Genomic DNA, 8,575 nt, shown 5'->3' with positions numbered 1-8,575 from the left:
TTTGCGTGTCAAGGTAAAGAAAAACTCATTTCTTACAACCGAGGCTTTCTTATAACGGAGTATTTCTTATCCGGAGAATTCTAAGTGAAAGAAAGAAGACATCTGGCAAGAAAATTAAAAGTCCTTTCTTGTAAGCGATGTAGTTATAAGCTAGCTTCTCATTAGTGGGTTTGACTGCAATTGGTTGACGGGATTTTATTTTCCGACAAAAAATACAGGATTTCTCTTACTTTGTTGTGGTCGCCGCTGTTGCTGAGTTAATGAATCGCATGGATTTTCTTTTCAGTTTGTATATCCTGGATTGCCATGTGCATGTGATAAGGGGATAATATTTTGAATGATGACACCTCTTCAAGTTTTTCAAAAACTAAAGATGAACTGTAATAGACCCTTGGAGACTCCTGTCAAAAGAAAATTCAAGGCAGTTATTAACACATGACGAAAGTGCAAAGCATTAGCTCGACAACAGCCGGTAATAAAAGTATCCCTGCTGTGTATTTGCTTCTCTTTAAATTTTCAAAACCACAAAAGAGTCCAAAACATAATTGCAAAAAAATCCGTCATTTAAGTATAACAGCTGATGTATGATTACTACTATGTTGAACAATGATAGCAAAATCGAAACACATTGTTTCGTATATGGGTTGTTCTCTGGAGTTGGGTACCACAAAGATGTACTATGGTTTGAACACATGGCAGGCATAAACAAAGGAAGTGACACGTGTCACTCCCCCCCCCCCCCAAAAAAAAAAAGGTTACATATATTTTTTTATATAAGTTTTCTTACCGTGGTTCATTCATCATGTCCCATAACTTGTAAGCAAAATCTAACGTCGGGATTATTGAAAAAAAGCATAAATGTAGACGAGGAACTGTAATCACCTGCACCCGTTGCAACAGACTACTAGCTTTATAAGCTGTGTCGACGCAAAATACTCATTCAAAAGATTTCAAGGTAAGCTGCTGCTGTTGGAAAGAGATTTGTCATTGTACGTGCAACTTTTGGCATCGAAAAAAGGTAAGTCGCAAGTGTGTGTGTGTGTGTGTGTGTGTGTGTGTGTGTGTGTGTGTGTGTGTGTGTGTGTGTGTGTGTGTGTGTGTGTGTGTGTGTGTGTGTGTGTGTGTGTGTGTGTGTGTGTGTGCGTGTGACTGCCTGTCCGTGTGCCCGAATATGCGTACTGAGAAGAAAAATGAAAACACTACTTGCAGTCAAATTTAACATTGCTGAATACTATTTTTCTAAGTTAAAATCCTTTTTTGTGTGTATTAGTTTAATTTATTTAATTAAATAAGTTTCATTGTTCAGATTAAGGAAATAAAAAGCAAGCTAAAGAAATGTCTGCACAACTCCTTGAATCGTTGTCAATCAGTGCAAATAAAAATTGAAATAGCTATCTAAATATCGACGTCGTCATGGAATTTAGGCGTAACTTATTTTATACAGTTTTTCAGTAGAAGGCCAAAACTGATTATTTTTATTATGAAATATTTGTTATAATTGTACATTGTTTGGAAAGAAACAAAAAGTTAAATCATATATTGTGCATGGTATTTTGAAGAATACTTCTCACTGACAATAATTATTTACGTAGTCTAAAGCACAAAAACATAGCGAATGAACAATGCCTAACTTGTGTGGGTGTGGGTGTGTGTGTGTGTGTGTGTGTGGGTGTGTGTGTGTGTGTGTGTGTGTGTGTGTGTGTGTGTGTGTGTGTGTTTGTCTCGCTGTGTGTATGTGTGTGTGTGTGTGTGTGTGTGTGTGTATATATATATATATATATATATATATACGACTAGTGTCTGTCTGTCTGTCTGTCTGTTCGCGATGCACGGCCAAAGTTCTCGGTGGATCTTTTTCAAATTTGGACACCGTATTCAGCTACACCCCGGACACAACCTCATCGATGAGATATTTCAACACGTGCTCTCAGCGCGCAGCGCTGTGCGCGCTGAACCGATTTTTTTGTTTGTTTTGTTTTTTTGTTGTCGGGATCCACTACCAGTAACTCTTCCTTATCTTCTCCAGTGTTTTCAGCCGCGATTATCTCCCTTCCTCCGTGTGGCGTCAATCCATATTCCCGTTACTACGTTACTATTTTTAGAAGGTCACTGCAAGTTACTATTTTTAGAAGGTCTCCAGTGTTTTGCGCGTTTATCTCCTTTCCTTCGTGCGCCGGCGAAGCCGGCGTACACCCGGCAAAGCCGGGTCCCAGGCGCAGCCTGGTATTCGGCTCTACTTCTTCCCGGCGAAGCCGGTACCCGGCGAAGCGGGTAATCATCTAGTATATATATATATATGTGTGTGTGTGTGTGTGTGTGTGTGTGTGTGTGTGTGTGTGTGTGTGTGTGTGTGTGTGTGTGTGTGGGTGTGGGTGTGTGTGTGTGTGTGTGTGTGGGTGTGTGTGTGTGTGTGTGTTTACGTGCAATGCGTGTGACTGCCTGCCCGTGTGCATGTCTGTCTCTCTGTCCGTCCTTACGTCTGTGACAATGTTCAGACCACCAGTGATGACGTCAAAACTGTTCCTTGTGGTGATGACGGTGTTGACAGTGACATCAGTAATAACACTCAACCCGGGTGTTAACCAAAACACCAGGGGAGCATTGAAGCTTAGTAAGACATTTTCACTCATCGCTCTTATCTTTATCTACTATGTGGGCCAGTACAAAGCTAAGCGAGCCAGACTGATTAATTAGATAGGAAAACACGTGTTCGTTCCTTTTTGAAGCGTCAGTTTGGGATGACGTCATGCTGTCTCCCTTTTTTCTGCAATTATAAAGATAATTAAATCTGTAGCTGTTTTTCATTGAAAGAAGTTATGTAACAAAATAATCAATTTTTTTTTTCACTTATTTATTTTTTACAAAGGCAACACAAGCAAACATTGAGGACATTATGAACGTACTACCTGCTTAATAATAATATACTCAGATGATAATACAGTCAAACAAGCAAACAAAAAACCAAACAGACAAACAAATAAAAACCAAAACAAAAAAAGACATATATATATATGTATATATATATATATACACAAATCATCACATGTCTGCACAACCTAGCGTACTACCTAACCAACTGTTCATATGAGGACCATAATTCTACAAATTTGGTAATGTTACCAGCATTGAAACTGGTGGCCTTGTCTCTTGTAACTTACTCTTATAAATATAACACATTGCAAGCAAAATGATAAAATCCAAAACCACATCTACCTTAACATTGTTCATACACCCAAACAAAATAAATTCTTCTGTAAAAAGAACATTTGCGCGGTAAATACACCTTCTGTTTAATAAATCTTCCAAATCAGTCCAAAATTTTCGACTCGGGCAGTACCAAAATATATGGGAAATTGTTTCATTTTCATTTGTACAAAAGGCACAAAGGGGACTGTCAAGAATCTTTTGAACAAATAACCGGCTAGCAACACCAAGAATGCGATGAAGCAATCTGGTCTGGAACCATCTTAACTGTGTGTCCTTAGTTGTTTTAACAAATTCAATTGAAAGACTTGTCCGCTCGCAGCTTTCTTTATTGATCAAAACCGCTAGTTATAAGAGAAGTAAAGCAGGATTGACCACGTGCTTTCAATTCCTATGGGCTGAAAATGTTCCTGCGGTCAATTTAGTGGCCGGTCCTGGCATCTCTCTCTCTCTCTCTCTCTCTCTCTCTCTCTCTCTCTCTCTCTCTCTCTCTCTCTCTCTCTCTCTCTCTCCCTCTCTCTCTCTCTCTCTCTCTCTCTCTCTCTCTCTCTCTCTCTCTCTCTCTCTCTCTCTCTCTCTCTCTTCAATCATACTCTTGTAAACAAACAGTAAGGTTTGGAGTTCCACAAGGTTCTATTCTTGGTCCTTTACTATTTTCTATCTATAATAATGACCTACCATTATTTGTTAAATGTATGTGTGAACTATATGCAGATGATACTACAATTCATTCTAGTCACAAAGATCTAAGTGAACTAGCAAGAATCCTCCAAGAAAACATTGATCGATTGCTGGAATGGTCAGAACTAAACCATATGTCACTGAACCCAAATAAAACTAAATACATGCTTCTAACCACTAGACAAAAACGACAAAATCTATCATCGAGATTTCCTAAACTACAAATACAAAATCAAGATGTAACTGAAGTTGATAACCGTAAAGTGTTGGGAATAACCATTGATAATAATCTGTCTTGGTCAAAACATTTAGAAACACTTTGTAAAAATACTTCTGAAAAATTATATCAGTTATCAAACATTAAACACTTTCTAGACCTACGCACACGGAAACTGTTTTTTCAGGCATATATTCAATCAACTATTGATTATGCGTCCACAGTGTGGGACTCTGCAAGTGCAAACACGTTGAAACACTTGTGCTCTTTACATATAAACGAGCTGTTAAATTAATTCTTTTAACAAATGCATTTATCTCTACGTCTGATTATAAGAAATTAAAAATTCTTCCTATCAAATTAAGATTTACATATAACAAAGGTGCAATGATGCATAGAATTATGTCAGGGAATGCACCTACTTTCATTGCCTCAAAGTTTAAACTGAATAATTCAAGAAAACTAAACAAATTAATTACCCCAACCCCTAGAATTGACCTGTACAAGTCAAGTCTTTCTTATCCTGGCGCCCTATTGTGGAACTCCATTCCTGATTTAATTAAAATGCAATTCAGTGAAACTTCCTTCAAGGAACTCTACATGCTGTTTCTCTTGAAAACAAGTAAATAATTCTGTGATAATATTTCATCATTGATTGATATTCATAATGCATTTGAAATGTCTTTTTAATTTTTTTGACATGTTAATTATGTAAATTGTATTGTAATTAACTTAACTTCTAGTTCTTCTTGTTATTAATCGAGTTAACCTCAATGGGCGAGGACCGGATGAAAAAAAGCATATAATCATACATTGCTTATTCTGTTACCGTCGATAAATAAATAAAATTCAAAGTTCAAAGTTCTCTCTCTCTCTCTCTCTCTCTCTCTCTCTCTCTCTCTCTCTCTCTCTCTCTCTCTCTCTCTCTCACTCTCTCTCACTCTCACTCTCTCTATTTCTCTTGCGCTCGCTCGTTAAAACATTCACGCACGAACACACACACACACACACACACACACACACACACACACACACACACACACACACACACCAACCCACCCACGTACCCACTCACCTACACATACACACACACACAGAAACAACACAGGTCGGCATAACAAATGTACATAATAATTGTTACTATACCTAATATTTCAGCGAAATACTTCGACGCTTGGTGCAAACCGAAACCGACACGGATCAGGTGTGAGAATTGCTGTTCTCAATTTAACCATTATTCTTCGGCTAACGACAAACAATACTGTAACAACATTTGCGCACAAAAGCCAGAGAAAGTATAAGTTCATCATCTCTGGGATTCAGGTGCACGTACAGTTCTAATGCACGCTGTAGAAGCTCTGTACTGCACACACGCTGAACAAATAAAAAGATGACAAACTAGTTGTGTTTTGTTTCTGTGTGGGTGTGCGCGCGCGTGTGTGTGTGTGTATGCGCGCGCGCGCGTGTGTGTGTGTGTGTGTTTGTTTGCGCGCGCGCGTGTGTGTGTGTGTGTGTGTGTGTGTGTGTGTGTGTGTGCACGCGCGCGCGTGTGAGTGTGTGTGTGTGTTTGTTTTTTTGCTTAAGTAATAGAATCTGCACATTTCAGAACCCCATGGATGTATTAAAAAAAATCTCTAGTCTATGAAACAAAGCTGGAACCAGAGGGACAGTGCGGGTCAGTGGACGTTTCACGAATGAGAGAGAGACCTTTTAACACATGCATAAACAGTGTGTTAGACATATAAAGTGGTCACAGGAACTGATGAAGTCACACGATAAAGATTAGGTTCTTCTGTAGTGACAAGAAGCATATTATAAATCAGAGTTGACATCCTGGTGGACGATGTATGATGGCCATACAACAGCTCACAGGGACACCAAAAGAAACACTAAAGTCTTAAATACTGGGGCCAAAACACTGAGACTCGCCGCTGGTTTTTGTAATTGATGGCCGGCCGGGATTTACGATGGCAGCTGAAAGAGAGAAAGAAACAAGAACGCGGAGGCAAGATTTTCCTTCAATCAGATGCAGGGACAAAAACCTAGAAGCGACTACAATCGAATGCACTGAAGTACGTCCCGTTTGCTTATACCTTCCGCATACACACACACACACTCACAAACACACACACACACTCACAAACACACACACACACGCACATACACACACGCGCGCGCGCCTCGGACACACTCACACACACACACACACACACACACGCACGCACTCACGCACACACACACACACACACACACACACACGCACACACCCACACGCGCGCGCGCACCTTGCACACAAACAGACACAAACACACACACACACAGCTGCATATCAAAGGATTATTTTGTATCGTGCAGTCATAACATTAAAACAAGTCAAGTAAGGCGAAATTAGGAGAAGGGCTCCTAATATAGACCACTTTTTGTTTCATGCTGATAAATAGCTTGTTTTCTTGCAAAGAAGTTTCATTTTGTGCTTGGTAGTCCTTCTTTCTAAGTTGTTTGCTACTAAGAAAAAGAAATTGCTAAAGAATATTTTGGACTTTATTAATAGAATTTGTAACAGCTTTTCATAACTTTTTTTATTTTTTTTATTTTAATTTTTTTATTTTTTATTTATTATATTAGCATATATCATGATTGTATTGATTGTATTTATTGTTCAAAATGCCCCCATGGGTTATGGACCAATAAAAACTTGAACTTGAACTTGGTTAACAGTTAGGCCTAATAATTAGAGTAAAATAGCTTTGATACACATTCAGCAAAAATTGAATACAGAAAAAATCACAAAGGGTCCATATTAGGAGCCTGGGCGCCTAATATGGACCAGTGAAGCGGCCTTCACGAATCACTGTAAAAAGCCCCCTATATTTCAAAATAACATGATACAACTTAGTGTACAAGTCAGCCTAATTAAAATATGTTCTAGATTTATCTGTTTCGGGTTGATGAGAGCATTATTTGAAGCACACCAGGAAACTAAAGAAGCTTATCAAAAACAGAGTGAAAATAAGTGAAATTATCAACTTCCACGAAAAGAAGACTTTTCGTTGCATTTTTTTTTTTAAATCTCGAGGGCTAGTTATAGGTTATTACCATGTAACAAATACGGTTTTAGCTGTCATATATAGCCATTTTTGTTTGATAAAAGCTTTGGCTGTAGACAGAAACGAGTCCGTTTTAGGCAGCAAATTTAGAGTGAACGCTGCCAAAAGTGAAAAAAGAGAAAAAGCCTAACGGTTTTGAGATTTCTGTTTCTGCAACTGTTTTGACATGTGCAAGTTATCCAGAGAGGGTGAATACAGCTGTAACCGAGTGCCGAAACACTACGATCACCTCGGGAGGCGAAGTGCAATCAAACAGGATTGAAAATGTTAGGGCTAATTTCTTAGCCCTATAAAAACTGTTATGCAAACCCGAAGGTTTCCATGAACATACGGACAATCGGAAACCACCAGACCCCATCACAAACAGAATTCCACAATCCAGAGGTGTTGACTTAAAGGCCAACAACTCGGGTGCAGAGTCTGCTGTGAAAGGAGCGGTAGCCTCCCCTGTCACACAGCCAATAAAACTTTTTGAGCGCTCTAGCGCCGTTAGTTTGTGGTGGTCCATATTAGGAGCCCTTGCCCTACTACATTTAGTCAAGCTGTGGAACTCACAGAATGAAACTGAACGCACTGCATTTTTTCACAATGACCGTAGTCCGCCGCTCGTGCAAAAGGCAGTGAAATTGCCGAGCCTGTTTAGCGCGGTAGTGGTTGCGCTGTGCTGCATAGCACGCTTTTCTGTACCTCTCTTCGTTTTAACTTTCTGAGCGTGTTTTTAATCTAAACATATCATATCTATATGTTTTTGGAATCAGGAACCGACAAGGAATACGATGAAATTGTTTTTAAACGATTTCGGAAATTTTTTTTTAATCATAATTTGTATATTTTTAATTTTCAGAGCTTGTTTTTAATCCGAATATAACATATTTATATGTTTTTGGAATCAGTAAATAATGAAGAACAAGATGAACGTAATTTTGGATCGGGGAGAAAGCTGGTCGCCAATCTTCGGACACATGTCTCCTTTATTATCGTCGTGTCGCCGCCATGTTTTGTCTGATGTGACAAACGTCCAGTGAGTTATCACCCCCTGTCACGTCACGCGGCTCACGTCTGGACCTCTATGATTTGTTACTGCTGATTTACTCCCAGGTATAGCGTCACAAGTAGGTTGTTTGGGGCCAGTTTCAGAAGCCAGCAAGACAGTCGCTCAATTCACTGCAGTTGCACGATTGAAATGCAGTAGTCCAACGAAATCGGGTGCCATGAATATTTCAGTCCGAGCAGACAGTGCCTCTTCCTAGAGGGAGTTGCCCGATTATGGTACAGTGGAACCTCATTTTTCAGACCTCTACAAATGTGGGAAAATCAGGTCTTGAAAATGAGGGAGCCTTTAAATGGAGGTAAATTCACACAGGTT

The 8,575-nt window shown here is 39.3% G+C and overlaps 1 long non-coding RNA gene across 1 annotated transcript; it reads left to right on the top strand.

The window, feature by feature from the left end:
• The first annotated feature begins 762 nt into the window (after nucleotides 1-762).
• LOC138976143 (uncharacterized) lies at nucleotides 763-5,503 on the top strand. The gene is made up of 3 exons (XR_011458886.1): nucleotides 763-1,018; nucleotides 2,496-2,611; nucleotides 5,261-5,503. It is a non-coding gene; the product is annotated as an uncharacterized lncRNA (long non-coding RNA).
• Nucleotides 5,504-8,575: the final 3,072 nt, after the last annotated feature.

This window comes from Littorina saxatilis, linkage group LG9 (assembly GCF_037325665.1).
Source record: "Littorina saxatilis isolate snail1 linkage group LG9, US_GU_Lsax_2.0, whole genome shotgun sequence".
Classification (NCBI taxonomy): Eukaryota; Metazoa; Mollusca; class Gastropoda; order Littorinimorpha; family Littorinidae; genus Littorina; species Littorina saxatilis.
Note: the sequence above shows the minus strand (reverse complement) of the source record. Positions and strands in the feature narration are given on the sequence as shown.